This window comes from Cervus canadensis, chromosome 16 (assembly GCF_019320065.1).
Source record: "Cervus canadensis isolate Bull #8, Minnesota chromosome 16, ASM1932006v1, whole genome shotgun sequence".
NCBI lineage: Eukaryota > Metazoa > Chordata > Mammalia > Artiodactyla > Cervidae > Cervus > Cervus canadensis.
This window is the reverse complement of record NC_057401.1, coordinates 39,326,828-39,338,878: the sequence shown is the minus strand read 5'-3', so window position 1 is coordinate 39,338,878 and position 12,051 is coordinate 39,326,828.

Sequence of the window (12,051 nt, the reverse complement as noted above, 5' to 3'; positions counted from 1 at the left end):
CTTAGGCCAGGACCCTACAACTTCATTTTGCACTGGCCCTGACTATGCCCTTTATTATCTGTGTCCTCAGGCAAGTTACTTCATCTCTCTGGGCCTCTGTTTCTACCCAGGATAAGAGTAATAACAATAATTATGTCAAAGTGGTTGAGGACTGTTATGAAGATTAAAAGAGGTAATCCAGGTGATCCCTGGTAGGCAGCAAGAACTGCACAGGTGCTGGCTGACCTTGGTACAATTCTACCAAGCAGGACATAATTAACATCTTTTCCAGGACTGTAGGAAGAGAAGCAAAGTGACTTCTCCCAGTGCTGAGCTGTGGCACCCTTGTTAAACAAAGATTTTTGTTAGTTTCCTTGTTTTTGTTTTTAACTTCTGGCCTAATCCTTGGGCTAAAATTAATGGCTTTTTTTTTTTAATTAATGGCTTTTATTTGTAGTCCACCATATCAAATTTTTCTCCCTTCAAACCATCCTGTCTTATGATACTTACTTTATCCTGTTCTTCAGTATCCATTTGTGATCAAATAGGTTTGCAATGTGGTGATGCCGGAAACTTGATATAATCACTGCATCCATACATTCTCAGAAATCTATAGCCAGCAGGTGAGGAATGTTTTTAAAGACTGAAGATGGCTGCTGCTTCCAGGGGCAGTTTCCACTCAGTGAAGAAAACCTACAATGTCTTTAACGAGCAGTAAGGGGGTGAAGCAGGCTTCCCAGGTGGCTAAGTGGGTAAAGAATCTGCCTGCAATGCAGGTGACATGGGTTCAATCCCTGCGTTGGGAAGATCTCCTAGAGGAGGGTATGGCAACCCACTCCAGTATTATTGTCTGGAGAATTCCATGGAAAGAGGAGCCTGGCGAACTACAGTCCATAGGGTCACAAAGAGTTGGACACGACTGAAACAACTGAGCGCGCACGGGGGTGAGGAAGGAAAAGAAGCCAACATCTGTTTCCATCTTCCTCTTAAGGTTCTCCAACTATCAGCATATTTTCACTTGATCTTTATGGTGTGGAGCAAAGCTCCTTGGGAGAGGCCCTCCCAAATGACTGAAAAATTCCTGTCATGCTGAGGTCAAATAATTCTCTGTCTATTAATAAAGGCAGATGGTAGCCCCTAGACTTTGAAATATTTTAATTTACACACAATAGTTTAAGGTCACTCTTTTCTCCTAATGCTGCCCTAAGCTTTCTTGGAGAAGTATAAATAGGAACAAATCTTAGCTCACATAGAAATGAATGCCAGACCAAAGACAGGGCTGTTACTTCCCACAGATGACGGAAGCCAAGAGTGTACTCTCGCAGAGTTGGGGGTGGGGGGATATTTTTCCTCTGGCAGATAGTTAAGTCTGGATATTTGCATTTCCTCCTCCTTGGAGTCACTTGAAGAAGCCTCCATGCTCATGTTATTCATCTTTACCTGCTAGGTACCAGGCTCATAGTTCAGTTCAGTTCACTCCAGTCGCTCACAGTAGGAATTCAATAAGTATTTGCACCTGAATAAAACAACCTGGGCAACAGTTGATTAGTTAGCAGGGGAAGCAAGAATTCAAACTGCAGCATGCGGGTTAGAGTCTGCACTTTTAATTAAGTCACTTGGATACAAACAAAGACCTAATTTTTAAATGAATGAAATAAAACAAATACATAAAACTCAAGGACTAAAATGCACTTATTATTTAATGGCCACTTGCCAAATTCCAATTTTAGCAAATGATCTAGGTCTGAAGACTTGCCCTCTTCTTTCACTGAAAATAGAAAATTCCTTAAGCTCTTGCTGCAACTATGGGTCTTCCATCCCTTTTCTGAAGATGGTGAGGAACAGACCTGGATGAAGAAGCATTTGAATCGTTCTCCACCTTGTGGCGCAATAAAATGTGGGCCTGCTGGGGAGACTCAGTGATTGTGAACAAGGACCTCCTGGTGATTTTTTTTTTCTTTTCCACAACACACAACCTAAACTGGTCACATGGTAGGGGGCCTGATGAGCCCACTCTATGATTTGTATTCTGTCTTCTTCAAAATGAGACAGGCTGGGACCTGGGAACCTTTACTTGCTTTCACCTAGACAAGGGTCTCCTCCAGGATCTGAATACAAAGAAACTTGAAAGGACTAAAAACAACTACAGGCAGGGATAGTTGGAGCAATTAATGAACAGGATACAAAAAGGCCAAAACCCAACTGCCGCTTCTGAGGTGTCAGGGAAAAAAGCAGGGTACCACACATGCACTCTACACACATCACCAGCGAGGGGGCGGGCAGACCGCCTAAGCTACCTCTCTGGCCTTACCCACCAATCCACCCCTTACCTCCCCTCATTTAAGGGACCAGCTCACCACCCACTCAGGAAGTGAGCAAGGAAACCTGTTGCTTGTTCTTGCTTTCTCGTCTGGCCTCTTAACAATTTCTGTTGATTAAAGAGGCCAAGAACCCAGGTTACTAACAAAATTGATTAAATAAAGGTTTACTGATGGTCCTCTGTGATTTGTCTCCCAGCCTCTCCCAATAAGACGGGAAGTTTTGGGGGCTTCCTTGGTGGCTCGGTGGCAAAGAATCCATCTGCCAATGCCGGAGACACAGCTTCAATCCCTGATCTGAGAAGGTCCCACGTGCTGTGTGACAACTGAGCCTGACCTCTAGAGCCCAGGAGCCACAACTCCCGAGCCTACGCGCTACAACTACTGAAGATGAAGCACCTAGAACCTGTGCTCCACAATAGGAGAAGCCACTGCGATGAGAGCCCCGCGTACCACAACTCCAGAGTAGCCCCTGCTGGCCGCAACTGGAGAAGAGCCCTCAGAGCAACAAGACCTAGCACAGTCAAATAATAAAATGAAATAATAATAAAAATAAAAGACTGGAAGTTTTTGAAAGCAGGGATGGTCTCCTCTATAGGAGGAGACCTATAGAGGTCTAGCACCTAACTACTCACTGGACGCTAAAATATTAAGTGGGCCTCAGTGAGGACTGGAGAAACAGGGATTTGCATCCAATGCTTCGGGAAGGATGAAAATCAATGGGGCAAGAGGAAGGGCAATTTTGCAATAGCCATCAAAAAATATATCAGGAATTTCACTTTGAAAAATATATCCTAAAAAAAAAAGAAAAAAAAAGAAAAATATGTCCTGAGGAGACACATACATGTAACATGCCATCTATCCAAGCTTACTCTCTGCAGCAATTTTCTTTTTTTTTGTAACAGCAGAAGGTTGGAAAAAACCTAAATATTCATCAGTAGGCAGGGGTTGAATAAATTATGGTACCGCCATATAGTACAGAATGGGATACTATGCATTGGTAGGAAAAAATAAGCCTCCTCAGGTAGAAGCTGTAAAGCTGAGTGGTTAAAACCAAATATTCTTGTGTCAGACTGGGTTTATGTCCCACCTCCACCAGTTCCTAGATGTGTGACCTTTAGGCACTATCTTCTTGGACCTCAATTTTCTTGCCTATAAAAAAAAAAAATGAGGGGCTTCCCTGGTGGTCCAGTGGCTGAGACTCTGAACTCCCAATGCAGGGAGCCCAGGTTCAATCCCTGGTCAGGGAACTAGATCCCACATGCTGCAACTTAAAGATCCCACATGCCTCAATGGAGCAGCCAAATAAACAAATAAATTAAAAAAAAAAATGAAAGTGATGAAGATTATAATGGCATCTGTAGATAATGTATCACAGGAATGTTAATAAACAAATTATTTAGAGAGTTGGTATATAAGGTATGAGAGCCAAGATGCATTCAGTGATCAAAGCAAGGTGCCCAAACATATGCAGAGTAGGCTACCATTTGTGTAAAAGAAGAATGGAAATAAGACTACATATACCCAGTTCCCTGTGTTTGCATAGAATATCTTTGGATATATACAAAGGGAACTATGGCATTAGCTGCTTTTCCAATGGAAAACTGGGTATTTGGAGGAAAGACTGGAAGAGTGTTTACTCTATATCCTTTTTGGTTTGTTTTTTCCAAACTTTAAACTTTTTGTGCTGAAATATACCCAATTAGCAATGTTGTGATAGTTTCAGGTGAACGGCAAATGGACTCAGCCATACATATACATGTATCCATTTTCCTCTAAAATCCCCTCCTATCTAGGCTGGCACATAACATTGTTGGAGCAGAGTTCCATTGTACACTTTAAAAAAAAATATTTATTTGTTAATTTATCTGGCTATGTCAGGTCTTTGTTGGCCTGTATGGGATCTTTTTAGTTGCTGCATGCGGAGTCTAGTTCCTGGACTAGGGATTGAACCCTTATGCCTGCATTGGGAGCCTGTAGTCTTAACCACTGGGCCACCAGGGAAGTCCCTATATGTTCTTTTTTATCTTTGGATTTTGAACTATCACCTAGTGCAACAATAAATAAATTATATATACGTATACACACACACATATATATACATATATACGCACACCCATACACTCAGAACCATCTCATGCAGTTTTTTTTTAATTGAAGTGAAAGTCACATAACAAAATTAGCCATTTAAAAGCGAGCAGTTTGATAGTTTCACCTCTGCACACAGCACTCCTGGTGAAGGAGGTCCGGGGGGGTGTAAAAAAAAAAAAAAAAAAAGAAAAAAGAAAAAAAAAGCGAACAGTTTGAACACACTGAATTTTTATTTTAAAGCAAGAGCTTTTAACAAGACCTTGCCATTTTCTGTCTCTGTTGCCTTGGCATTGGTCCCCAAATCCATCAAGGTCTACTCCCAATGCTACCACCTCTTTGACATCTTCCCTGGAGACTGTTGGCACCCGTCTAGACGTCTTCCGGATTTCTAAGCGCGGGGAGCCTGTATGCTGCCTTGAACCAGGGGCTTGGCTGTGTCAGAACCAGCGCAATTGTCTCTTTCCCTAGAGCTGAGCCAGGAGTTTCTCTCGGCCAGAGGCAGAGCCACGCTTCTCCACATTCCCAGGAGTACTATCCTCGGGGCTCTGAGGAGGTCATCCGATGGACGGAACAGTATTCAGAACCTGACTGAACCTCCGCAGCCTCTGGGACGAGGAAACTGCGCCCTCTACAGGAATATTTTTAAATCGCTGATGAGGAGGGTGTTCTCAGCGCAGGCCGGGGAGTTCCCTCAGCTGGGGCGCTGGGGCACCTGATGAAGAGAAATGACAGAAGACGGCAGAGCCCTGACCTCCCTGTCCCCTCCACCCGCCGCCTCTGGACTCACCGGCTCCAGGACAACATAAAACATGCAGTAGAAACCGGGCTGTCCCACCCCTAGAGGCTGTAGAACAACTAGCAGAGCTGGAAAAAAAACATTCATTTTGAACAGCCAGGGTTTGTGGGCGTGTGAGGTGGAGGGTTGTCCCAAAACCGGGAGAAGCAAAACAGCTTGCCCAAGATCCCACTGATGGTTGTGCTGCCCTGGGACTTACACAGTCTGATTTCTGAACAAGAGTGTTAAGCCACAGCCATCTGACACAGGCAACTTGATCTGGTTATTTCTGAGCTTTATCTTTGTCACCTCAAGTCTTCTAAGCCACTCACAGTCCATCTCCGAGCTCCTTTCCGTGTTTCTCCCCTGCTATCTGTCCTGAGTTGAAGCTCCAGGTGCACAAAGCCCCAGCCAGCCCTGGGCTGCGGTGGGGCAGGCTGCCCATCTCCCGAGTTGGTCCCATTGCTCGACCTGTTTGTCTCTGGACCCAGAAGGTGCCTGGTTCAGAGGATGCCAGCCTCACCTTGCCCCTGAGCAGATGGCTGGCATGGCGATTCCTCAGAGATGCAGCCAAGTCCTCATCCCGGGCCATGGAAAACTGTGGGTCATTTCTAAACCCCTTGGGAGATAAGAAGAGTCAAGCTCTCCAACACCTGGAAAGGCTGTGCTACCATTTCAACTACTCTCTGCCTGGGCCCAGGGGAAGGAAGAGCGTCTGCAAGGTACCACACGCCGGGAGTCCCATACAAGGGGGCCCCAGACTCAGGCCCACTCTTCTCTTAGGTCCCCTAGCCATAGGGTCACGGGGTGGGGGGTGGGTGGAGGTGGGGGCTAAGTGCAGGGACACTTCCTGCTGCTCACTCTGCTCTTTCTCTCTGAAGCTGGCCTCTCCCCAGCTCAGAACTCTGGAGAGAGAGAGAGAGACTCTGTGTGTGTGTGTGTGTGTGTGTGTGTGTGTGTGTGTGTGTGTGTGTGTGTGTGTGTGTGTGTGTGTGTGTGTGTGTGTGTGTGTGTGCGTGTGTGTGTGTGTCTGGAGTGAGAGGGAGGAAGCAGCAAGCAGAAGAACCTGTTATTTTGCTTGGCTTTTCATTTCACATTTCTCTTGACTCTTTGACTCCTGGGATAATAGAAGTCAAGGTCTGGCATCTGATTCAGGGATGATCTCCAGGAGACAGCAATGAGAAAAGCTTGTTGGTATCTCACATTGTGATGATTGACAATGCTTCACATGTCATCCAAGTGTATGAAGGCTGTATCTCACAAACTCAAAAGGGTGTGTTGTTCCTTCTTGAATTTTAACTGAGGTTAAAGTGTTGAGTTTAGATATTAAAATTTCTGATACTCCGGAGCTGGCTGGAGAAAAGTGAGGGACCTGGCCTCCAGGCTGTTTCTCCCAAAGGTGGCACTAAGAGAATCTTCTCTTCCTTCCAAGTTTTGCTCGGGGCTGAATCTGGTTTGAAAGTCTGGTAGAACAGTGGCAAGAACTTCTGTGCCACAGAGGAGGGCCACTCGCGTTTGGAACCTACTGATCTCAGAGGGAAAAAGGAGGCTGTTGTTGTCATAAGGGCCAAGAGAACCCTCTCTAATAAAAGCAGGCGAGCATGCCTCCCCAGTGGGTTATTTGAGCTCAAAGTGCAGCTAGGTCTGTTTTGAGCTTGGCTTAACCTATCCCCACTCACTGAAAACCTGAAAGGCTTATTGTTTAGGTGTTGCTATAAAAGGACACAGAGGGTGTGAAAGACCCACTGTTTTCTGTTGGAAATAGTCATCTGCCCCAGGGTTTAAACATAATCAAAATTGTTTTTTTAAAAATCTTTTTTGTCTAAAGGCAAAAAAAAAAAAAAAGAATGTAAGGAATGGAAATGGCTGAGCTGCAAAGAAATATCACACTATTTTTGAGAGTAACTTTTTCTGCTTGAGCACTGTTAATGACGGGCCATTCCCCCATCTCCCCATTTCCCTCCAGAACACTGGATTCTATTCACCATTCATTCACCTGGTCTCTGGAACAGAACCTGAGGGCAGCCAAGTAAAGCACCAAGCCAGGCAATCTCAGACTTTGCAAATATCTGACGCAGGTCTAAGAAGCCTGAAAAAAAGTTTTATGGCTCAGCTGAACTGGGGACCCAGAAAGAGAGGGGAAAAAATGCAATCCATTCTCTCGTCTCACATGAGGCAACACAGACTAAAGAGAAAATACAAAGAGAAGGTTAATTTGGAACCATGTATGTGGTCAGAAAAATAGTCAATTCATTTCAACTTTTTTTAATGAGGTTTTTTGGTCACGCTGGGTCTTAGTTGTGGCCCATGGGATCTAGTTCCCTGACTAGGGATCAAACCCAGGCCCCCCCCCCCCCCACCACTGGGAGCGTGGATTTTTAGCCACTGGACCACCAGGGAAGTCCTTCAATCTGTTTTTAGAAAGAAGTCTCTCTGCTTTGCTTTTTTCTTGTCTCCTCATATTGCCAGGGTGCCACTTTCCTTAACATAAAAGAGAGACTCTGCCCCTCTGGGTCATAGAAAGAGCCCCTCATAGACCTGTGAGGCTGACCTCAGAGGGAGCAGAACACAAACCACATGGAGAGGTGGGAGCAAGCACTGTGCTGTGTGGAGGACAGGCAGGTAGGTCCTAGTACAGGAGTGGTGGGAGAGGAGGCTTGAAGATCAGCCTGGAAGTACAGTTCATGGGGCCCTGAATGTCATGCTAAGGATTTTGAAATTTATCCTTAGGCATGTGGAGCTATCGTGGGGTTTTTACACCATAGTAATTATTTAAGTATTATTAAGTAACCATTTCCTATTACATAGTAAAAGTTATTAGAGAAACAGAGATTAGCAAATCTCCTAATCAGAAGCAAAGGTCATAACCCGCTGCATAGGGGTCACCACCGGGAACATTTAAGGGAAGAATGGGCTATATATACATCCTTCTCTAGTAAAACAAAAAGGTAGCATTCTTCACACATGGCTTTATAATCTGATTTTTTTTCATTTAGCATTGGAAAGTAACTTTCTTTAATGTGTTAGGGCTCCTATATAGTTATTTTCAGTTTTTTTTCCTGACCTAACATTCTTGAGGAAGCTAACACCATCTCAGGGGTTGAATGAGTGGGTTTTTTTTTTTGTTTCAGGGTTGGGGGGAAGGTTGTATTTTTGGCGGTACTGTCAGGCCTGTGGGATCCTAGTTCCCAGATGAGGGATCGAACCTGGTCCCTTGGCAGTGAGAGTGTGGAGTCCTAACCACTGGCCCACCAGGGATTTCCAAAAGTGATTTTTAAGGAGGGGGGCACTCCCTTTTAGAACCACTGGTCTATAATAACACTTAGGTGATAGAACTGTATTTCATTAAAATTCTTATTGGATATATTAATTGATTCTAATCTTACTCACTTGCCAATAATTCCTCTGTAGATATATTTGAATTTATAGTTTGCTATACTTATCTGGTTAGATTAAATTCTTTTTTTTTTTTAATGAAAGAAGTGGAAAATTTTATTTGAGCCAAATTTGAGGATTATAACAAGGGAACAGCATCTCAGAAAGCTCCAAGAAATGTTCACTAGATTTAATTCTTTAAGATAACTCCTTTGAAGTTCAATTTCTGGGTCAAAATCTCTATCTGTATATTTGCATTAAAGAAAAAAGAGATAATTCAGATGTCATCAGAGCTGGTGACCTTGCTTTTGCTTTTGAGATCTTGGTATTACTTAATATTTTCAATCTTTATAGTCTTTGTCAATCTGGTTGTTTCTCCAGTAGTCATGTATGGATGTGAGGGTTGGACATAAAGAATGCTGAATGTTGAAGAATTAATTCTTTTGAACTGTGGTGTTGGAGAAGACTCTTAAGATTCCCTTGGACTGCAAAGAGATCAAACCAGTCAATCCTAAAGGAAATTAGTCCTGAATATTCATTGGAAGGACTGATGCTGAAGCTGAAGCTCCAATACTTTGGCCACCTGATACGTAGAATTGATTCATTAGAAAAGACCGTGATGCTGAAAAAGATTGAAGGCAGGAAGAGAAGGGGATGACAGAGGATAAGATGGTTGGATGGCATCACCAACTCGACGGACATGAGTTTGAGCAAACTCTGGGAGCTGGTGATGGACAGGGAAGCCTGGCGTGCTGCAATTCATGGGGTCGCAGAGTTGGACAGGACTGAGTGACTGAACTGAACTGAACTACACAGATGTTTCATTTTTCTTATTCTTGACCATTCAGGTGGTGAATCTTTATGCTGTGTCTAATTCTTTCCTTAGTGGAATCAGATTCAAATGATTTGAACATATTTATTAATATTAATTCTTTGATATATTTAAATTTAAATTCACGTATTGATTTTCACACTGAGCCAGCCTTGGATTCTCAAGAGAAACTGCACTTGGTTGTGGTGATTCTTCTTTCTGTATATTGCTGGATTTGATTTGATAAATCTGTTAAGGAGTCTTCAGTCTAATTTCATCAGGCATATTGGCCTGGAGTTTTCTTTGAACTGTTTCTACCTAGTTCTGGTATCAGGATAATGTTGGTCTTATGAAGTAAGTAGAATTTGAGCCTCACAAAAAGAAATTACTATAATTATTATAGTATTACTTATAAATAGCTTTATGGGGTCACTTGCTCTCTCTCCTTCCCCTCCCCAATCTGCATAGTGTGTTTCAGTTGCCCCAGATGCCCCTTTTCAGCCCTCTGGCCCAGAAATCTGAAGTTTTAGTTATTGCATTCTACCACACACTTTTATGGCTGCACTCAAGTCCAAGGCTAAGCAGTGAATTTACCACTGGAGGGGGATATATGGCAAAACTGTCGGTTTGATGATACTTCTGGTCTTTTCCAATCTGCATGCTATTAACTGTGTTTCAGGGGAAACTTACCCGGTGGTCCAGAGGCTAAGACTCCATGCACCACCTGGGTTCAATCCCTGGTCAGGGAATGAGTTCACACGAGGCAACTAAAGATCCTGCATGCCACAACTAAGACCTGGTGCAGCCAAATAAATAAATAAATAAATAAATAAAATGTTAAAAAGAAAAAAAGACTATGGTTCAGGATCCTCACAGTGTGGTTCTATGCATTTAAACCAGATTTTATAGTTGAATTCTGAGGGAAATATGGGGAGAGAGTACTTACCTCATCTTATCAGGACCTGGAGCTCATAAATTTGGTTTTGATTAATATGGCTGAGTTTCTTCACTGTTCGCCTGAAACTATCACAACATTGTTAATCAGGTGTATCCCACTACGAGTAAAAAAGGTCGAAAGTAAAAAACAAAAAATTGTTGTAGCTACCCTTCACAGTAAGCCCTCTCCTGTCTTAAATCTCTTTTGATATGCACTGTTTCTATAAAAAGAAAAAATTCATGTAATTAAGATCTTGCCATCTAGAACATCTAGAAGCATTTTCCTTTTAGCCCATTTCCCCCTCCTCTTAGTCCAATCAAAGAGCACACAGGAAAAAAAAAAAGAGCACACAGGAAGACAGGCAAGCTGCTCGACTGTTACTGTGAGATTTTTAAAAGAGAGGTTTTGTTCTCTGTTCTGAAATAAAGGATTCCCTTGAGGCTATAGCTTGCTTAAATTTCAAGCCTCCTTCCTGACATTTGTCTTGAAACAACCAATGAAGGAAACGTGTCAAGTATTTCTTTACGGCTGTCTTTTACGTTAGGTGAGGGAGACATCAAAAACCCTAGTTTTTGAAACATGTGATTACAGAATTGAAGAATTTTGGAATGGATGGTAATTTTACAGATTGTCTGCTTCCCAGTTTAATATATGTGGTTGCATATGAAGATTGGAAGGGTCCATAGGTAAAATATCAGGGATCTGAAATATAATAAAACCAGATGCCCACAGGACCGGACTGGTAGACAAAAATAGAGAATAGTAGAGGCTTTGGTAAGCTGTCTAGAACCGGCTTTGTCTTAAATTTTTCCTCTACAGGGAGTAGCCATTACTCTCATCATAGGAGCTTTGCCTTATGTCATCAGATCTTCCAGTTTGATAGAAGTCAGATTGGGATTTTCTAACAAAATCTTTAACATTGGCTCAAAGTTTCTAACAGTATTTGGGCCAAATGAGGCACAGTTACATCCTAGGTATAGTACTTTAGGTATCATTTTTGACTTATGGCTTAAGTAAAGGTTAAAATGCAGAGCAAACGAGATGGGATTTCCTCTCTTTCCTATCCTTACTTAAACATTGACCTTTGAAAGAGATACAGATTTATAGGTTCTTTCGAATGAAGTGGGGGGAAAACAGCTGATGGGTAGGTCTTTGAAATAGAACAAAATTGGGATACTTAAAATCTATTTGCATGTCTTTTTAAAATTTTTAATTGGAGGATAATTGCTTTACAGTATTATGTTGGTTTCTGCCATACATCAACATGAATCAGTCATGGGTATACATGTCCCATTCCTCTTCCTCCCATTTCCCACCCCATTCCACCCCTCTAGTTTGTCACGAGCACCAGGTTTGAGCTCCCTGCATCATACAGCAAATTCCTACTGGCTATCTGTTTTACATATGGTAATGTATATGTTTCCATGCTATTCTTTCAGTTCGTCCCCTTATCTCCTGTACATCATGTCTTAAGCATTAAAATTCTGCAGAAAGAGGTTTGACTAAAGCAAAAATTAATACAATGTTGTAAATCAACTATATTTCAATAAAAAATATTTTTGAAAGGACAAATCTGTAGGAGGTACACAGCATAAAGGTTTCAAGTTCAGGCTTTGAGGTCAACAGGACTTTTCAGGGAGGCAGATTTCTGATGCTCTGACACATTCGAGAAGAGATATTCAAACGATCATTATTATAGCAATAGCATGTTACATCATCTCAATCCCTGGCTGATTCACGTGTTGATGAATATCTACCACCTAGT